Source organism: Peromyscus maniculatus, chromosome 22 (assembly GCF_049852395.1).
Source record: "Peromyscus maniculatus bairdii isolate BWxNUB_F1_BW_parent chromosome 22, HU_Pman_BW_mat_3.1, whole genome shotgun sequence".
NCBI classification, from domain to species: Eukaryota; Metazoa; Chordata; class Mammalia; order Rodentia; family Cricetidae; genus Peromyscus; species Peromyscus maniculatus.
The window spans coordinates 37324858-37344087 of record NC_134873.1 but is presented as its reverse complement, the minus strand read 5'-3'; the positions used below and the strand labels follow the sequence as shown (position 1 = coordinate 37344087).

The 19230-nt window shown below is 43.5% G+C and overlaps 1 protein-coding gene across 18 annotated transcripts in view; it reads right to left on the bottom strand.

Annotated features, from left to right (window-relative positions):
* Myt1l (myelin transcription factor 1 like) overlaps positions 1–19230 on the bottom strand; it is a 409971-nt gene that overhangs the window by 298808 nt on the left and 91933 nt on the right. The gene's annotated exons all lie outside the window — the stretch shown is intronic.

Here is a 19230-nt window from a genome sequence, read left to right as displayed (position 1 = left end):
GGCTGCGGCCATTCACCGCTATATAAAGCGAATGTCCGAGGAGAGCGCTGGTGTTGGGTCATGGCTTCACTTCCACACAGGCATCTCCTAAATCCACCCTTGAGGGGCTTCACCAGGCACAGTCCCATCAGTTCCCCCTGGAGCTGCACAGACTGTACCTCCTGAAAATGTCATCGGCTGGGACTGCAATTATGGCCCTCCAGCAATCACAGGCACAATGCAGAATGGGTGGAATTCAGGTGAGCGAGAGAACCCGCAATCAAGCCAGGGAAGAGAGAACAAAGCCATTTTCTTTCATTTGCCGTCAACACAACCATCAGGCCTTAATTACAAGGCAAGTGTGGGGCTGCCGCTGAAAGGCTTATTATTATACAGTTCAGCTCCAAATCAGTTCTGCATTGATGAGCGGCACCCACAGGAAGGCAGCGCAGCCCTAGTGAAAAAGAGCAGGCCCCAAATGTGGTGATGAGTGGCAGGGAGCATGCTCTGGGGAATTAAAAATAATTCTGCAAGGAGGGGAGGGTGGTATACCTTAGAGCCAGCTAAAAATACACTGTGAAAGTCCTGCTTCCTTGTTTGCTGCATTCATCATCAAACCCAGTACAGACAGACTCACTGTACCCAGAGCTGCTTCTCACACTATCGCAGCTCATTTTGAACCCAGACTTCTGTTCTAACATCCCCAAAGATACTCCAAATGTGTACCTGCAGACTATGTGCCCAAGCACATGGGTTGCTATTCCCAATGTGTGTGTGTGTGTGTCTGTCTGTGTGTGTGTGTGTGTGTGTGTGTGTGTGTGTGTGTGTGTGTGTGTGTATGCACGCGTGCACCTGTTTGTGTTGTGTCTCTGTCTATGTGCAGGTGCACATAGCATGTATACACATTTATGTCAAGGCTAGAGGTCAAACTGTGCTGCTGTTCCTGAGGCATGATTCTCATTGTTTTGAGACAAAGTTTCTGGTTGGCCTGGCGCTCACCAAACAGGTTAGGCAGGATGGCTGGACATTGAGATCCAAGGATCCACCTGTCTCTACCATCCCAGAACTGGGATTACAAGCATGTACCCATACCTGGCTGGCTATTTATTTATTTACATGGATCCTGAGGGATTGAACTCAAGTCCTCATACTCCACTCACTGAGTTATCATCTCAATCCTATTTCTAACTCTTTATGAGAAACCCAAGAGTATCCTTTAAAAGTCCTTAGATTCTTCCTCATGTATATAGCAATATGTATATATTAATTAGTTATAATTTATCCATACTAAATAAATATTGTATACAGTAATTTGCTTATGTCCACATTGAAATATCAAATTTGAGTTTAAAATATCCTTTAGAGAACTAATCTGTTAATGTTTACATGCAAGCCTAGCCATCTTCGAATATAGTCTGTTTATTAAAAAGCAGGGCTTGGGTAGGTTGCTCAGAGGTAGAGAGCTTGGCTAACATGCTCAAGACTGAGTTCATGCCTCAGTACTGCAAATAATAAATAAATAAACATCTGTTTACTGATAGGAATCACAGATGCAGATGCTTCCTTTCTGTATTAAATACATGAGTACACCCATACGGGTGCTGGAACTAAGCCCCACAAACAATCTTCATGTACCAACAGACTTATGATGGAAGCTCACAACTGTTTTGTTTACAGTTCTGGATGTGGACTCTCCTGTGGCCTTGAAGATAGAGTTTGAGGTGCTGTCTGTGGGGTGGGGATTGCAATGCTGTTCCCGTTCCCCTTCAGGATGGTCTCTGGGTGGGCATGGTTTTATGGCACAGGCTTGCCCTCGGGCAGCTGGGAGTCGTGCACAGTGCTTTCGTTGTTGGGTTACAACCAGTGACATTACCAGACATCGCCAGATTGCATAACCATTTTACTTATTTAAATGGCCTAGAAAATCAGCCCTGGTTGGCATGCTGATCCAGGTCTACTGGGAGCCATACACTGTACTGACAACCAGGGGGCAGACCAGACCTCAGAGGAAGCCTGCATCCTTCCTTTTCCCTCGCTGTCCTGTGTTGTCCTGGTCTTTTGTGGTCCCATAATGGGGATCTGTCTTTCAGATCATAATTATCCTGAGCCTGATGCTTATTTGTGGATGAAAGGACTCAGAGACGCTGAGAGAAGAAGCTGCTTTCCTTCTGACAGGCTGGCCAGATGCAGGGATTGAGCTGTGCGTGGATGGTCCTACTCCATGAGAACATCTGGAAATCCTGTGTCTGGGAAACCTTACTCCTCTGTTTTATTTTTCCCCACTTCCCTTCCTAACTGCTCAGATTGCAGACAGGTTCCACCAGGCCTGACCTCTCTGGATCATTTATACTTGACTGCAGGATACTGCTCACAGTCGAGGCACAGACTCATTGTCCCTCAGCCTTCTAGAAGGTAGTGTCCAGGATGCTTTTCCTAGAGCTCTCCTGCTCCTCTGTGCATGCTCCACTGGGCAAAACGATGACCTTGGCAAAGCCAGATTGCACAGAGCTGCCTGGAGTCTTCTAGTTAGAGAACTTCAGCAACTTCCCCTGGCCCCATGGAGCTTTGGTGACCTTGCTCCTACCAAGACTGCAGATGACTCTGAACATTCACCTCCCACTCCTGAGGCAAGAACAGAGTCACCTAGAAAAGTTCTTGGAGTGTGGTTCTAGGCCTTTGGACTGCTTCATACCTTTGAGGGATGGCCAAGGTCTTCACTTGGCCTTCTAACAACATGGTCTTCAGATATGTGGACTGAAACCACTTCTGCAGTCTGGTAAGGCAGGACAGAATTCAACATGAAAGAGCTTTCTCAATGTGAAATGCTGGCTTTCCCTGATAATGGTTATAGAAAATATTGTTATTTTTCATAAATATATATGACTCCTATTAACATGTAATGGGTTTTTAATTATTTTTAATGAATAAATAAGCAAATAAATGATGTCTAATAATATTTCCATTTAGATTTTTAAATGGAGCTATACCCATCATAAACAAGTTGTTCTGAGGGCCTCAGAGCAAGGAGATTGTGAATGGGCCTGGCATCTGAATCTCTTCTTAGCTGTAACTCTAGGGCGGTTTGCAGTCCCTCCACACAAGCGTACACTTGAGTACCCTTTGTGTATGTGCCTCGGGGCCCTTGCATGGGCTGCTGCTTCTGACAGGGACATCCCATCTACCCCGAAAGAACATTCCTTTCTGTTGTAAGGTTTGATGCTATTCTCTGTATCCAAGATCTTTTCCTTATTCATGATTTAAATTTCAAATATTTCTTTAGCCCATGTAGCTGGAGGGCTTCTCTCCAGGTTCCCCAAGCCCCGCAGTCCCACAATCCACATATAAAATAATCACTCAGACGCTTATATCACTTATAAACTGTATGGCCGTGGCAGGCTTTCTGCTAACTCTTCTTTTATCTTAAATTAACCCATTTTTATAAATCTATACCTTGCCACGTGGCTGGTGGCTTACCGGCGTCTTTACAGGTTGCCTCTCCTGGCCGTGGCTGCAGTGTCTCTCTCCTCAGCCTTCTGCTTCCCAGAATTCTCCTCTCTCCTTGTCCCACCTACTTCCTGCCTCGTCACTGGCCACCAGTGTTTTATTTATATAGAACAATATCCACAGCACTTGCCCTTTTTTCTTTTTCTTTTTTTAAAAAGGAAGGTTTTAACTTTAACATGGTAAAATTATATATAACAAAACAATTACCGAGGAAGAATTATAGTTACAATATTAAAGAAGATGTCCTATCTATCTTATATTTGTGAGTTTAAGGTTTTATATCTAACTTATCTTTTATCATAACTGAGGAAATTACAACTATCTAGTTTTCAACCACATCAAAGACCTGAGAAGGAACATAATGGTACCTGAGAAATGGTAGATGGATGCAAGCAACTTTCGGGAATCTTGCAAGAGTAGACCAAGACAGCTGGCAGCCTGGACAGTCACCTAATGTTTCTCAGCATTGTTGGTGCATTCAGATTGGCTACAGGCCTAGAATATCTGACAGACCATTTTCAGAAGCAGGAATTTTGAGAGACCATCTTACCCTGTCTTGGCAGAGTACAGTGGTCACTTTCCTTGTGTCCCGCTTGTCCAGAAAGGACAGCATTGCACTTGTACTGTCAGCCATCAAGGCAAGGGCAGTTCTTTGCCCAGTAGGCCATTTTGTGCCAAAAAGACAAACTTCCAAATGGAAATGTCTTAGAAGCCCAACATTCTCTCGGGATCAATTGGTGCAGACAGGAGCAACTGTGTCTCACATCAACAGAATTTTAAGTTATTTAAATGCCATATTCTCTAGGTCTATGAAGTGTTTGAAGATTACCTATCTATCTGAAATATATCTATGTATACCTAGAAAACTTAACTAACATGGCTACAGATATGATTATCATAGATGACTAATTATTAATCTATTTTTTAATTATCCATTACAATTTTAAATGAGTTACATAAACATAATACCTCAAACAAGAATAGAAATATATATATATATACACAGTATAACAATATTAACTTCAAGTTTGTATCAATAAACTAAAATCCATACCAATGTAAAACATTTTAAACATAAACTAAAATCTATACCAATGTAAAACACTTTAAACAAGTTGTTCTTTAAAAGTAGGTTAATTAATCTATCCTTTTATCTTATCATCTCTATATCCTCCTATATATCTATATTATATCCCCTTTTCTTTTTTAGAAAGAGATCACATTTATAATCAATCTGTTTTAAATAAAAATATTGGTTTTCTCTGTCCCACACCAGAGGGCTCTTCTGATTTGGGACACAAGAATTGCCTAACCATTTTTTTTTTTTTAAAGCAATATGTCTGGGTTTAGAGGGGGAGTGAGCCAATTCCACCTCTAAAGCCAGCTTGGTATATTTGGGAATTTGGGCGTAGCATCTCTTACTACTTCCTGCTGGAGGGGGGCGCTGTATCTTATGGGGATGCAAAGAAAATTTTAGACCTATGGGGTAGTCCGTGAGGCTGTATTGTTTGAACCAGTTGCCTTGAAACCGCTCTGGATGCTGGATCATCTGGGCCATGGTGTCATTGGAGACCTTTCAGGGGGTCTTGGCTGTTGAAACCTGATGTATCTTAATCTGGAACAAATCCATAGCCTCTGGCTTTCTGTGGAAACAAAAGCAGAACCTCTTTTCCAAAGCAACATATCCTTAAATCCAAATTTTGAAGTCAAGGTACCTTTAAAATATACATTTTGGCATAACTCAACAGCTTTTGCAATCAAATGTTTTTCTTCAGTTACAAATATCAAAGACAACATAATCCAGATTCTCTGTGTGGTAGCTAGCCATCGTTACGTGGCTTATTTTTTATATTACCTTGAGCCTTGAGCCTATTGCTTTAAACTGTACCATTCTGAGACTGAAACTGCGCTGTCGCTGCTGGCTCCACCCACTTTAGCTGCCCAACATGGCAGTGGTACATTTTCTGCCAGCTCTGGGAGTCATCAAGTCTCAGAAATAGTGGGTCTAAGCTTTTATCAAAGCAGCGTGTAGCCCAGAAACCTCTTTTTTTTTTTTTAATACTAGTAAAGACTAAATCCACCACACAGCTTAATGTGCCGCTGGCAGACGCCTCATTTCCGCCATACTGCCGGTCAAACGCACACGCCAGGAACTCGCCAGTGTTCAAACCCGCGTTTTGCGCCGTCTAGCTGCTCATATGAGACAAGAAGCAGGAACCTGGTTTTGGCTCTGTTTAGAATTGGTTATTAAATATTCTCAGGTTTAAGGTGGAAGCTCGAGCCGTTGGGCGCCATTTGTAGCTGGAGGGCTTCTCTCCAGGTTCCCCAAGCCCCGCAGTCCCACAATCCACATATAAAATAATCACTCAGACGCTTATATCACTTATAAACTGTATGGCCGTGGCAGGCTTTCTGCTAACTCTTCTTTTATCTTAAATTAACCCATTTTTATAAATCTATACCTTGCCACGTGGCTGGTGGCTTACCGGCGTCTTTACAGGTTGCCTCTCCTGGCCGTGGCTGCAGTGTCTCTCTCCTCAGCCTTCTGCTTCCCAGAATTCTCCTCTCTCCTTGTCCCACCTACTTCCTGCCTCGTCACTGGCCACCAGTGTTTTATTTATATAGAACAATATCCACAGCAAGCCCAACCCTGTTTTCCTTATGGTGAGAAAGTTCTCAGAAATTCAGAACTCATCTACCTTATTCCCTGTGGCATATCCATGGAGCCTGGCACACAGGAAGTCCTCACTGTCTGGTAGTAAGCAGAGAGATGAGTGAACGATTGAAGGGCTAACATATCTCAGAACAGACCTTTCCTTAAATACCCTAATGCTACCTTTTCCATAATCACATGCAGAGCAGATTCCTTTGTCAACACTCTAAGGGCACTCTTGTGTGGTGCCTGGGTGGCGAACATGGTCCCCATAGGCACTTTCAGAAGCTGGAGCAGACAGGGAGTTTGTGGGATGGTCCATGGGTGTGTGTGGAGGGAGTGATATCAGAGCTCTGAGGAAGCCTTCTGGTAGGATCTCACTCTGCCAACAGGCTAAGACCCAGGTCATAGGACAGACACAGTGAAGCTAGCTTCTGAATTAGTAAGCCAACCACCATCAGCTTTTCATCAGGAATCGAGGCTCAGGAAAAATGTCAGCACCACATCTCCTATGGAGGTTGGAGAGCTCCCTGCCAGGCGGTTTTTAATCTAACTAAGCAAACAGAGCAGCAAATGAAGCACCGACCGAGCCACCCACCCGAGGCTGCTCATTGTTGTGTATAAGTGCGGATTCTGCAGAAGGTATGACTTTCACTCTCCCGGGAGAAGAGACCCCCTAGGAGAGGGGAGATGTAAGTGATGGGAGTCTGGCTGGGTCCAGGGCAGAGAGAGGCAGGCTGCAGCTGCCAGGGGGCACAGCATGGGTTTCCAGAATGAAAGCTGGCTGCATGCCCACACAGGTGGGAACACCGAGGGCAGACTGTGTGGATGTGCAGTGCAGAGTCAGAACCCTTCCCATCCCTCACCCTTCAGCAGAAGACAGAGGGGAAGGAGGTGGGGCTTTATGAGTTTGGGGACAGCATGGTGACTGCACTTTCTACAGCCCCCTAACTTATTTTGTAAGAGTAATTACTGAAAGGCCCCTATACATACGTACGTATGTATTTATATATATCCATGTATATATGCGTCAGTATATATACGTCAGCATGTATCCCTGGGGACGTTTTGGCTTTGTGCTTTGCCCTGCCTTTCCTATGGGTGTTACATCTCTAGAATCAAAACGCTGACCTGGGTTGTCTTCTAGTCTACTAAATATGGATGTAATTATCATATAGTCTTGGTTTCAGGGGAAACAGGTTCTATGCAAGCACACTTGGGGTGTGGTCTAAGAACACTGCCTGAAGTAGATCCCTCATTCTGGAAAAAAAAAAAAAAAACATTGCAAGAGTATCTCACACGTGGTGGAGCAAGCCTCACAGATGCCCAGTGTTTCTCATTCTGCTGTTTTCCTCACCGTTGCATGGTAGTTCAGTATTTGCCACACATTCCTGCTGCTTGCTACCTTGGCCCTCAGAAAAAGCCTCACCGTTAGAACAAACAGCAGAAACTTGAGCCTGAATCCTGAGTGTCCATGGTACAGGGAGCACCTGTTGGAACTGGCAGTGGCTGGGGGCTGTCATGTGCTCAGTTTGCATTCAACATCTGTTTGCCATTCTTTTGGAATGCCCGGTTGTTCCTCTGCCTTTCAGACTTTGAACTGACTTGTAGAGTGCAAGCCTGGACAGATGCCTCCAGAAAGGCATCTTCCTGGGACCAGGGTCTGGAATCCAGGCAGGTTGCCTTTGCTGCAGGAGGGACGGTGAGTACCGTTAGCTGGGCAAAGTCATGGCAGGGCTTCAAGCCATGTCTGTCAAAGCTGGTGTGCCAGCAAAGCCTGCTTCTCAGAGCTAGAACTCCCAGTGCTGTGCTAAGGGCTGTCGACTCCCTGGACCTTCAGGCATTCTATCAGGGTCTAGGTTAGAAAGATATTTTGTCTCTGTGGACCTTGAAGTGGAAGGCATCACCTTAGCTAGATGGCATTGCTAATTATGAATCACGAAATGCTTGACTATTTTGAGAGATCACAGTGAGGTCATAGGCTCTAGTGTTGGAAGTGTCAGATGTGGCCTCCTGCAAACACTGTACAAGGTCAGCCGAAGCTTCACTATTCTGGCTTTTTAGCTTCATTACCTGAGGTTCACATGCACTTTGGTTTCTACATCGCCACCTGTGTGATGTGGAACAGGCAATTGGGCTGGCGAATATTGGGGCAATTTCTTTTTTTACTAATCATTCCCTCCTCAATCCTTTTAGGCCCTGCAAAACAGAACCAGAACTAGTCATCAGATGGTTGGAGAGGACCCACCACACCCAGCTGAATTCAGGAGGCTACAGAAGATAACAGCAGATGGATCATCACCAGCTTCTCTGGCTCCCTAAGATAAGAATGACACAGGCCCTATAACTATAATTATCCTCTTTTATCCTTTTTGGTCTCCCCATGGAAAAGGCCTAAACCCTCATGAGCCAGGACCTTGGGTACGTGAATTAAGAAAGACTGGAACCAGGCAGTACATAGTTAATTTGCCCACTGAGACCCAACCCACCTTCCAGGCAGATTTCAATAAAATACTGCATCCAGAGGCTACTGGGGTATGGTTCATTCTCTTCTGGAGAGGAGCACACACCCTGGGGCTGTGGATCCACCAGTGAAGAGAAGGAGCTCTGATCTTTTTAGTACTAGGCCTCCCCTGGTGACAACTCCCCAAATTGCTAGAAGCCAGGAGAATACTATTGTGCTCAGTGGGGTTGTGAAACAGGGTCCTTCTGGGAGTGTACTGATCATCCCTAGTTCTAGAAAGGAGAGCATCATCATCCACCTTTGGTCATTGGCAATATAATCTCATATCCATAAAGGTCAGGGCTTGGCAGGAAGCCAAAGATCATTATTGGGAAACCAGTAGCGCCTGGGGAGTCAGGTTATACCTAAATGTTCCAAATCTGGGCAGCAAATTTACTATCCAAAAGAAACCTATGCCAAAAGAAATCTGGCACATCAGCCCAAACTAATCCATCTTGGTACCACAGAATATGAGCCCCCTAAAGTGGCAAGCCCCCAAACTCCAGGAATTTCTCCAGGAATTCCTCTGGTAACCTTAAAGATCAAGGCCCAGGAGGCAGCAGAAGCCAACCCCTCAGTGATCAGGATGCTCGAAAGAGTAAATCAATTCCTTAGCCACTCCTAGCCAGACACAGGTCAGCACTGCTGTCTGTGCCTGGGTGCCAATCCCCCATATTATGTTGGGATTAGAATTCATGAAACATGAGCTCCAATTCCAACACTAATGGCTGTAAATGGGACCAACCTAAGCTCACCCTGGGGGACCTCTAAAAGAAGGGTGCCTGCTTAATGTCACCAAGATACCCCCTAGATAGTTTAGCCCGTGCAGATTCCTGTAGCTGCACACAGCAGGTTATCTCCAGGAATGGCAATGGAATGTGTTTTCAGGTCCCAGAGACTACCTGGCTTGCTTGTGCTAACAGCTTAACCAAGTATTAATCTTCTGAACTGTTTACATTGAAAGAGACTCTGCTCCTTTACATCCTTGTGTATGTTATGCCACAGGTGTTCATCTATAATGGAGAAGTCAGGGCCCCCCTAAGTCTAGATTCTGGGCTTCCCTGTGCACAATGAGCCACCCCTATTCTCATCCCCCTGTTGGTGGGGGCAAGCATGGCAGGTTCTAGAAAATTCTGCTTCCCATCTGGAAGCACAGTTAGATGCCTTAGCCAAGGTTGTTCTTCAGAATCAAAGAGGACTGGACTTCTTCTTTATGAGACAAGGAGGTCTCTGCATGGCACTGTGAGGAACTGATTGCTTCTAGGCCAGTCAATCAGGGATAATTAGAAAAAGTTTAGCCATGGTTGGAAATAACCTTCAAAAGAGAGAAAGAAGAGGTTGATAATCTAACAACTGGCACCAGTCTCTGTTCTCCCGGTTACCCTGGTTAACTACTCCACTTACAGCCGTTAACCCTTTTGCTCCTCTCTCTCACTATAGGATCCTGATTTCTCAAGTGCCTAGTTAGCTATGCAAAGCAGAGAATAAATTCCGTGAGACTCCTAGTGCTAAGGAGCCGATATAACCCTCTGCTCCTAGATGAGTGCATGATGTGACTCGTGCTCGTAGAACCAGTGGGGTATGGTATGTAGCAGGCTCCCAGACCTTAGTAAGTCCCAGATCTTAGCACAACTGATACCATGATGGAAGTACCATCGAGGCCTTGGAACCCGGCACTTAGGCAGAAAACACCAGCCAAAATGAGAACAAAGATGCAACCTAATCCATCAAAGTCATAGTTCTGAGAAAGCCCTTAAATGTACTAACCTTGCCTTTTGGTTTCTATAGTTCTGCTTCTGGCTAACTGTTCTTGCTAAATGAGGTATGTCAACCTATGATGTGGTTTTTGTGCTTAAAACCCACCCCGAGAAAGACTCCGGACTTCACTTGGATCTTAAATACCCAGTGCAGTCACTGACCAGCTAATAAAGACTTTCCTTTGGCTTGGACCTGTGTTTGAGTGGACTTCTCTGGTGGATACCTCACAACACAATCTAGGTTATAATCCTGGGTGTGCTACTTATACCTGATAAATTCTAAAAAGACAAAAGAATAAGAATTAAAAATAACTTCTCAGCATTCTGCTGCGTTGTTACTTAATTCTGTGATTTATTTTTTATCAGATTTGGATGTTCCAAGGTTGAGCAGATCAATAGCAGGTCAGTATACCTTGAACCCTGGGATATGTGGTTGTGGTTTTAGCAATGTGAGGCAGAACACACTCCCCCCCTGGATCATATTTGAGCTCATGGAGTTTCTCAGAATACTAAATAGTTCAAAGTTGTATTTCATAGTCAAGGCTTAAAATACTTAATATCCTCTCTATACATAATGTGCCTAGTAAAAATTATGTTTTTATTTTTTAAGTCAGTGTAATGATCTTGGTTGTGATTTTGATGTTTTACATACTAATTCTGTTCTCAGAGATAAGATTATTCACCTAGTGGTTGTCATTTTGTAGTTACTATTCTTTTAGAACACGCCAGAAGCTTTTTCATGCCAGAATTCTATCATCCTAGAAGTGAGATTTGGGGATCTAAAGTGAGATTTGAAGCCGTGTGGATGGGGTGGGAAAAGGGAAAGGATCTTTCCCCTGGAGTTCCAGTTGCTACTCTCTGGAAGAATGGGATTGTGTCAGCAATAATCCCTTTTAAGGGGTAAGTACAGGGTATCCTCCTTGCCTATGCTGGGAGGCATGGGGAAGCAGTTATCTGCCTACCATTTAAGGCAACTTACATACACAGATATTCCAAAGCTAGACAGCCATGAGGAGCATCCAGCTTCATCACACCCAAGCGCTCTGAGAACCAAGTCAATGGATTCATTGTGGTCACATGTCTATTGTAATGTGGACCATCATCACCCTCGGACATGTGATTATACAGACTTAGTGCTAAAAGAGTTTTTTCCAGTGAACAGTCTTCAGAACTGGCTATCTTATAACCTCCCTGGCAGATTGGATAGACAATGGCATATGATATTACTGGAGAAGAGCCTTCATGTAAGGACAAGGGGGGAAATCATAGTCCATATCACCCATCTGATGGCTTCAGAATGCAGCCACGGCTTGCAAAGCCAGGACTCATGGCAGAGAGCAGCTTGGGGTGACGGCTCTGTTCTTAGCAGTAGCTTCTTGCTTGAGAAAGTTGTTACAGAGTTATTGGTGTGATTTGAAAGTCAAAACAGAGAGTTGCGCAAAGGTACCTGACTGGGGGCCTCCAACTAGAGCTCAGGGCCCACTGGGAAGGAACTGCAGGGAAATGTGAGAGATTTTCAATAAGTGTTGTTCTTTGGTAGGAAAGGTAACAGGAAACAGTGTGGTTCCCATGGTAACTGAACCACAGCTTTGATTACAAGAAGAATGGAGGTGTTTGGAGTGAGGTGCTCCATCCTTAACCCTGTCATTCAAGAGAAGTGTAAAAGCAAACATATGCCTGGATAAGGTCACACAGCACCAACCTCAGAGTAAGGTGAAAATACACCCTTTATGGTGTTCACCATTCAAAGTAAAACAAGACCGGCATATAGCCAGATAGATTTGAGCAACACCCCTCAAATGACAGCCAATAGAACAGACCCATGGGGATATCTGAAAGGAATCAAGTTACCATGAAAACACTTAATGGATATAACAAAATAATAAATTTTAGGAGACAAATAAAATGGAGGACAGATATGGTGGCACATGAATGCAATCCTAGTACTTATAAAATAGAGGCAGAAGGACAACACATTGAAGGTCAGCCTGGGCTACATAGTCATATCCTATATTAAATAAATGAGTAAATAAGTAAGTAAGTAAATACAATATTACAACTGAAAAACCACAGAAATTTGGAACATGGTTGATAGGATTAATAGCAATAGCCTTATGAACCAAAGGAAAAATTAGTGAATTGGAAATTGGTAAGTAAAAAAAAAAAATCAGTGATTTCTATACATAGGACCACTGAGATGGCTCAGCAGGTAAGAGAATAAATATATCACTATGTCTGAGGAGTTGGGTTCAATCCCTGGACCCACGTGGAAGAAGAAGAGAGCTGACTCCTATAGTTAGTTGTCCTATAACCTCCACATGTGCCTGTGGCAAATGTGCACCATATTCACACCACACCACAGACCCACATGAATAAATAGGTGTAACTCAAAATATGTACAGATATAACGATATAAGACACACAAAGGAGTATAAGGTAGCTATGAAGCAAACACACACAAGGACCCCAGAGAACAGTAGGAGCAGAGCAGTCTTTGGAAAGCTCCAGGCTAAGAACTTTCCAAACGGGATACAAGATATCTATCCACAAGCTCAGTATTACAGAATTCCAATTGAGACAGCCACAAAGAAGATAACTAGTGGAAACCAAATTCCCTGTTTATCTGTCATGCTACATTAATATCCCACATTTTAGACTGATTAACACTTGACATTAAAAGTACCTCAGCTGCTTCCCAGAAACAGGAGTTTTCCAAGGCTTTGCCTACAGCCACTCTCTTCTCTGTGTGACTCTGAGGGATGGGATGCATCCAAGAGCACAGATGCTCATTTATTACACCTGGTTATCTCCCTCACATACAGTAAACCTCATGAGAAGTTCATATGATATGTAAGATGGTCACCTTCCTGTTCTGTTTGAGAGGTACTCTATTCCTTCATGCTTCCCTGAGTTACAACCATACTTTCCCTTCTTATTGTAAAATCTTTGATGATCACCCTTAGTTCAGACCTGTCGGTGCTAGTTCTTCGTTACTCTTGTATCTGAAGATGCCCTTCCTTGGCTTCCATTTTGGAAGAACTCATTAGCAAGCCTCTCTGTAAACATCTCTAATATAAAACAGCATTGTCTTCCAAATTCCGCAGTTTTGCTGAGAATTTAACCACAGTGATTCTGATGTTTGTAAAAGCTTTCATCTTGGAACTTGGTTTCCACTAGTTATCTTCTTTGTGGCTGTCTCAACTGGAATTCTGTAATACTGAGCTTGTGCGTAGTTATCTTTTTATCCCATTTGGAAAGTTCTTAGCCTGGAGCTTTCCAAAGACTGCTCTGCTCCTACTGTTCTCTGGGGCCCTTGTGTGCATTTGCTTCATAGCTACCTTATACTCCTTTGTGTGTCTTATATCGTTATATCTGTCCATATTTGTGTAGCCAAATTGAAACATACAATCTAACGAACTAACTAAGAATAAAAGTCACAGGAGAGAGGAGACAGACAACAACAAAGATTAGCAACTGAGTGAGTGCTGTCATTCAAGATCCATAGCTGAGGGCTGAGGAGATGCTTGCCTTGTAAGTCTGATGATTTGAGTTTGATTCCTAGAACCCATGGGGACTCATGCTTATAGTTCCAGCACTAGAAACACAGAGACAGGCATGCCCAGCATGCCCAGCCCAGTCTACTTGGTGAGTTCCAGGCCAATGAGACACTCTGTCTCATTAAAACAAGAGGGTTGGTATCTAAGGAATGGCAATGGAGGTTGTCTTCTAGACTCAACATGTGCACCCACATACATAAATGCACTTGCATACACATACATACTGCTCACACTTAAAATTTGAGAGAACAAAGGAGTGGGTAGTAAGTAAAAGGTGAAAAAATAAACACAATGTAAGCTAACCAAACATCATGTATAGAATTATTCGAAATACTGCTGCCTGGGTCTGACCTTAGAGTTTGTGAGTTGTGAGACACAGGTGATAGGTCACCGAAGTTGATCTGGCAGTTATAATGGATATTTTTGAGAATCACTGATCTAGGCTGAACTGCCCTTTTATGGATGAGAACACTGAAGCCAACTATTTATTCAATGCTTAAATGAGAACACCTACCAGCTAAGTGGTGAATGAAGTCATAAGTCAGAGTTATGCATGGGTGGAAATATCTGCAATGAGAGACAGAGTTGGAAAAGGTCTCACAAATACACAAGATAAAATGCTGTAGATCCCAGGAGTGAAAGATCAGCTTGATGAAAAAGGTAGGTTTGGTCTTCCCAGAATCATAGCCGATTTAATTGGTTTGCCGAGGAAATAGGAGGCTTAGAAAGGTTAAGGCGTGGAGGGGAGTAGGGCAGTGAGATCTTGACAGCGCTGTCCCTGATCACAAGGCAGCATGGGTCTGCTTTATCATAACATGCTTATCTACCCTTAGAAAAGCAAACACATTTTTTTTTGATAGGAAATATTTGCAAATGTCAATTTCTAAAGATAAGAGTGTTGAAAAAGACTATGTCCATCACAGGATTGGGGCAGGGACTTCCTCTTGCCCTTTCTAGCTTGTGAAGCTAAGCTCTGAAATCTCCCTGGCAGCAATGGCAAACTACTGACTGCAACTAGGCTACCAAATGCAAACCATCCGGCTAGCTCAGGAATAACACTGATCCGTGAGCCTTCATCACCATCCATTCACCTAGGCAGAGGAAGGTGGTGGAGCCGGTGACAGAGTCTCAGAGAGGCTGCTCAGGGCAGTGCTGTCTCTCCCTGTCCTACAACTCCTAGGATCCAGGGAGAGATGTGCACTGCTTTACTGTGTTGAGCAACAGAAGCCTTTGGTTGGGCTGTTAACGACTGTAAGTGGGCGGAATAGGATCCTGCTCATTCCTTGGCCTTGTTTACACTTACAACAGGCACTGTGCTCTCTGACTCACTGACCCTTCTCTCTCTGAAGCACCTCATTGTCTGTTCTTCCAGGAACTAGCTGGCAGAGCCAGTCACCTGCAACTCACTTACTTCCTTGAGTACAGAAGGAGGGAATATGCAGACAAGGTTCTGGCTCCTTCTAGAGAGGGGGAAACATGCTGAGGCCCACTTGGGGGGGGGTGTCTTCAGAAAACGAAACAAGGACAAACAGTGTGGTCCTAATCTTTACTCACAACTCAAACATACAGCTTGGGGAGTTGAGAGAGGGAGGGTCAAACCAGGAAACCATAGCATAGTACTGCCCCTTCCTGGGTATATGTCTTCATTTAGACAAGGCTCGGACCTCTGTGTTGAACTTAACTGTTCACAGGGTGTTTCTGCACCTGTGGCATTTGATCCCTGTGGAGGTGTCATGAGCTAGCTTTATCACCAATTTAAATATATGGTACAGACTGATCCTGGATATCCATGACTTCCTAAGACATGAGTTCCTGTAACAAACTAGTTTAGTGGTTGAAACCAACATGCACTTATTATCTGACAACTCTGGAGGGCGAAAGTCCAAAGAATTGAAGTGTTGGCAAGGCTGCCTTCCTATAAAGGCTCAGAAGACAGTCTCTACCCTTGCCTTTCCACACTGTGGGGGCCACTAGCATCCTTGGCTCCTGGCCCGCTTGGCACATCAACTCAATTTGTTTCCATGACTACAAATCTCCTTCTTTGAGAATGTCCTTCTGCCTCTGTCATATGACGACTCCTGAGCTTTCATTGGGCCTCTCTCCTGCAATCTAAGACATCATTCCCATCACTTTATCATACCCACAAATTCCTCTATCGTGTAGCTGGCATGATTCCCTGTCAGGAACTCCAACAAGGACCACACTCCATTCACAAAACCACATCATTGAATCATAGAGGGAGTGAGCCTTCCCAGGCTGGATCTTCCTACTATATAATGACACTTCTGATGAGGGAGTTTCCTGGATCCCAAAATGTTTTGGAAAGTAAGGCATCCCTTGGTACATACATACATACCTAGACAGTTCTTTCATTTGGCAAACTTGAGATTCTTGACTTGGATGATGTAGGAAAAGATCACCTAGCATACCAACATGGGGCCACAGTTGAGTGACCTAGAAGCAGTGGCCTAAAGTGAAGTGGTTTGCATGGTGCCTGACCATTATCACACCAGCTAGGAAAGGGACAAAATGGACTGAAGTTTTGAAAACTTCTGACTCAGAAGCAGAGGGGTGTTGGGTTGGCTTTAGCAGCTGCACAATGCCATTGTGAAGGCACTCACGGGTTATTAGGGAGCCTGCCCACCCCACAGTTCCCAGGAAGCCAGGTGAAGCTGCCCTCCTGGAAAGATCCATTTTTTTCTATCTGTTACTGCAGCTGTCATTTCACAACTGTCTAAGACCTATCACTTCTGTTTTATGATTCGCAACTGACGTATTTTTTATTTTTTGTGGTGGTGGGAATTGAACCATAACCTATGTTAGGCAAGAGCTCTGACCATTGAACGAATCCCCAGCCTTGTAGTTAGGCTTTTCAAGTCTCTTTTAAATGGCACGTTAGGCTAAAGTCCTTACATTAAAATTTATTACTAATGACAAAATGTCCCTAAGCTGTCCTTTCAAGTTTTATATTTAGCGGTACCTAGACATTACTACAACAGCAAAACTCAGTATTTTCATTGGAAACTAATAGATAAAATAAAATTCCTATAAAGAAACACAGAAAAAGTCACCATAGGACAGCTGATTTTCTTGTTAAGGCTTTGGTTCTCCTTTTACTATGTGAAAAATAATTCTTAGCTCCCAGCTAAGCGCCCTTTTCGAGGACAACACAGGTTTCCAAATTTGTTCTTTCTGTTTACCTAATAGTCTTAGTCATCCTTCAAAATCCAGCCCAGTAGAAACTCACTGCATGGCATTCAGGTTGCTTTGTACACACTGAATGCATATCCCTGTAGGGGCCTAGGTCTGAATAAACCCACACCCCGACCTCACTTATAGTTCACTCAAGGGTGAGACTATGTCTGTGGATCTTTGTATCCTTGTATCTAGTACCATGTCTAGAATAGTGCACATTAATATCCCTTTAATCAAATTCACACAGCAACACTGAGAAAAAAAAAAGAAAGAAAACATCTTAGTTTATTTTCTCTTCAGCGCAAACACTAGGTAACTCATATGGCCTTTCTCCAGTCCACCCTCCCTAAGACTACCAACACGACCACCTGTAGGGTGTACATTTCTATAGTTCAGATTTGTCACCTAGTCCTTGTATTGCAGACAACTGTCTGTCTTACAGTCCACTTAAGGCATAGATCCATAGCTATCATTTTTGTTGTTTGGATTTAAAATGAAGAGCTGTTTGCTGTGTTGTGGGTCACAGTGAAATCAGGGATATTAGGTACATCTCCTTCAGTGACTCAAAGGAAGAGCTGGTGGTAGCGGGTTCAGTGTCAAAGAATCAACAACATGTGTTGGGCAGGGTGTTGTTAGGAAGAAAACCACACAGCACCAGGGATGCTGCAGATAGTTTATGAAATGCAGTGACCAGAGGCTTGCAGCAAGCGAACCTTGCATTCCCCTGAGGAGTGGTGGGTGGCTCTCAGTGTATTGAACATGCAGAGCCACTTGCAAAGCACATTTACTGTAGATTGTATGTTATTATGCGCCTAAATTATATTTATAAACTCATATAAAATGAGGTCTGCGCTCACCACAACTCAAGCCAGGGATTAGAAGGAGTTTTGATTCTTCCCTGTCCTTTATGAGAAGAAAAACATTTTTGAAATATTGTATTAAGTTGACTGCTTAAGTATACCTAGGCCAATCTTTTGGGGTTTTTGTTTGCTTTTTTTAGTTTTTATTTTGTTAGTTTTAGGCATGGAATCCATGAAGCTATACCATAGATGCAGGCCAGACTCCTCTGTTAATTCTGCAGTGTCAGATGCTACACAATGTTATGTCTTAAAATCTATTTAAAGCATGTGATCAGCTAATCAATTAATTTGTTGACTTCATATATTTTGAACCCAAGCTCTGCCATGTGCTTGAGTATGAGCCCAAGCCTGATCTATGCTCCTGAAGCTGGAGATACAGCTAAGTGTTAGTACACTTTCCTAGTATGTGGGAGGTCCTGAGTTCAAGTTCTAGCAAAACACACACACACACACAAACACACACACACACACACACACACACACACACATGTACACACACACACACGCACATGCACACAGACACAGACACACATGCACATAGACAGACACACATACACATACAGACACACACACAGACACACACACATGCACATAGACACAGACATACATGCACACACACAGACACACACATGCACATGTGCATACACACGTGCACATGCACGCATACCCCCAATGGAACATGCTCATTTTATGTTTCTGTGGTAAGGAAAGCATGCACTGGGCCTCCTCGCTGTCTCTTCCTCACTCCACACAAGGAGATGCTGTGCTGTCACAGCGGCTATGACTCCAGCATCCCTCCAATAGAAACAAAGTCACTGAGCCTCAGTTTTATCCCCCACCAAGTTTATGAATACATCAGATCATTTCTCTTCCGAAGTATAGGAAGAAAGTTTCCAAAATGAGAGAACTATCTTCAAATATGACATTATTTTCAAAAGCTGTGTCTGAAATTCTATGAAAGAGCAATTTCAATCTCTCAGAACAATTTATATTGACACTTGATTTTGAGACCTGTCACAGTTGGAGAGACACCACACAAAGACACATTCTTCTAAAATGGGAGTAAGCCTCCACCCTGCTTACTGCAACTAAGTCAAGGAGCCTACTCTTCATGTCTGTCTATAAGCTGTCCTCAGTTTGACTGAAATTTAGCTAGTCAGCTTCTACCCTTCTGAAATGCCATGGTAAATTACTCATATAATGAGATTGTGTATGTGTGTTA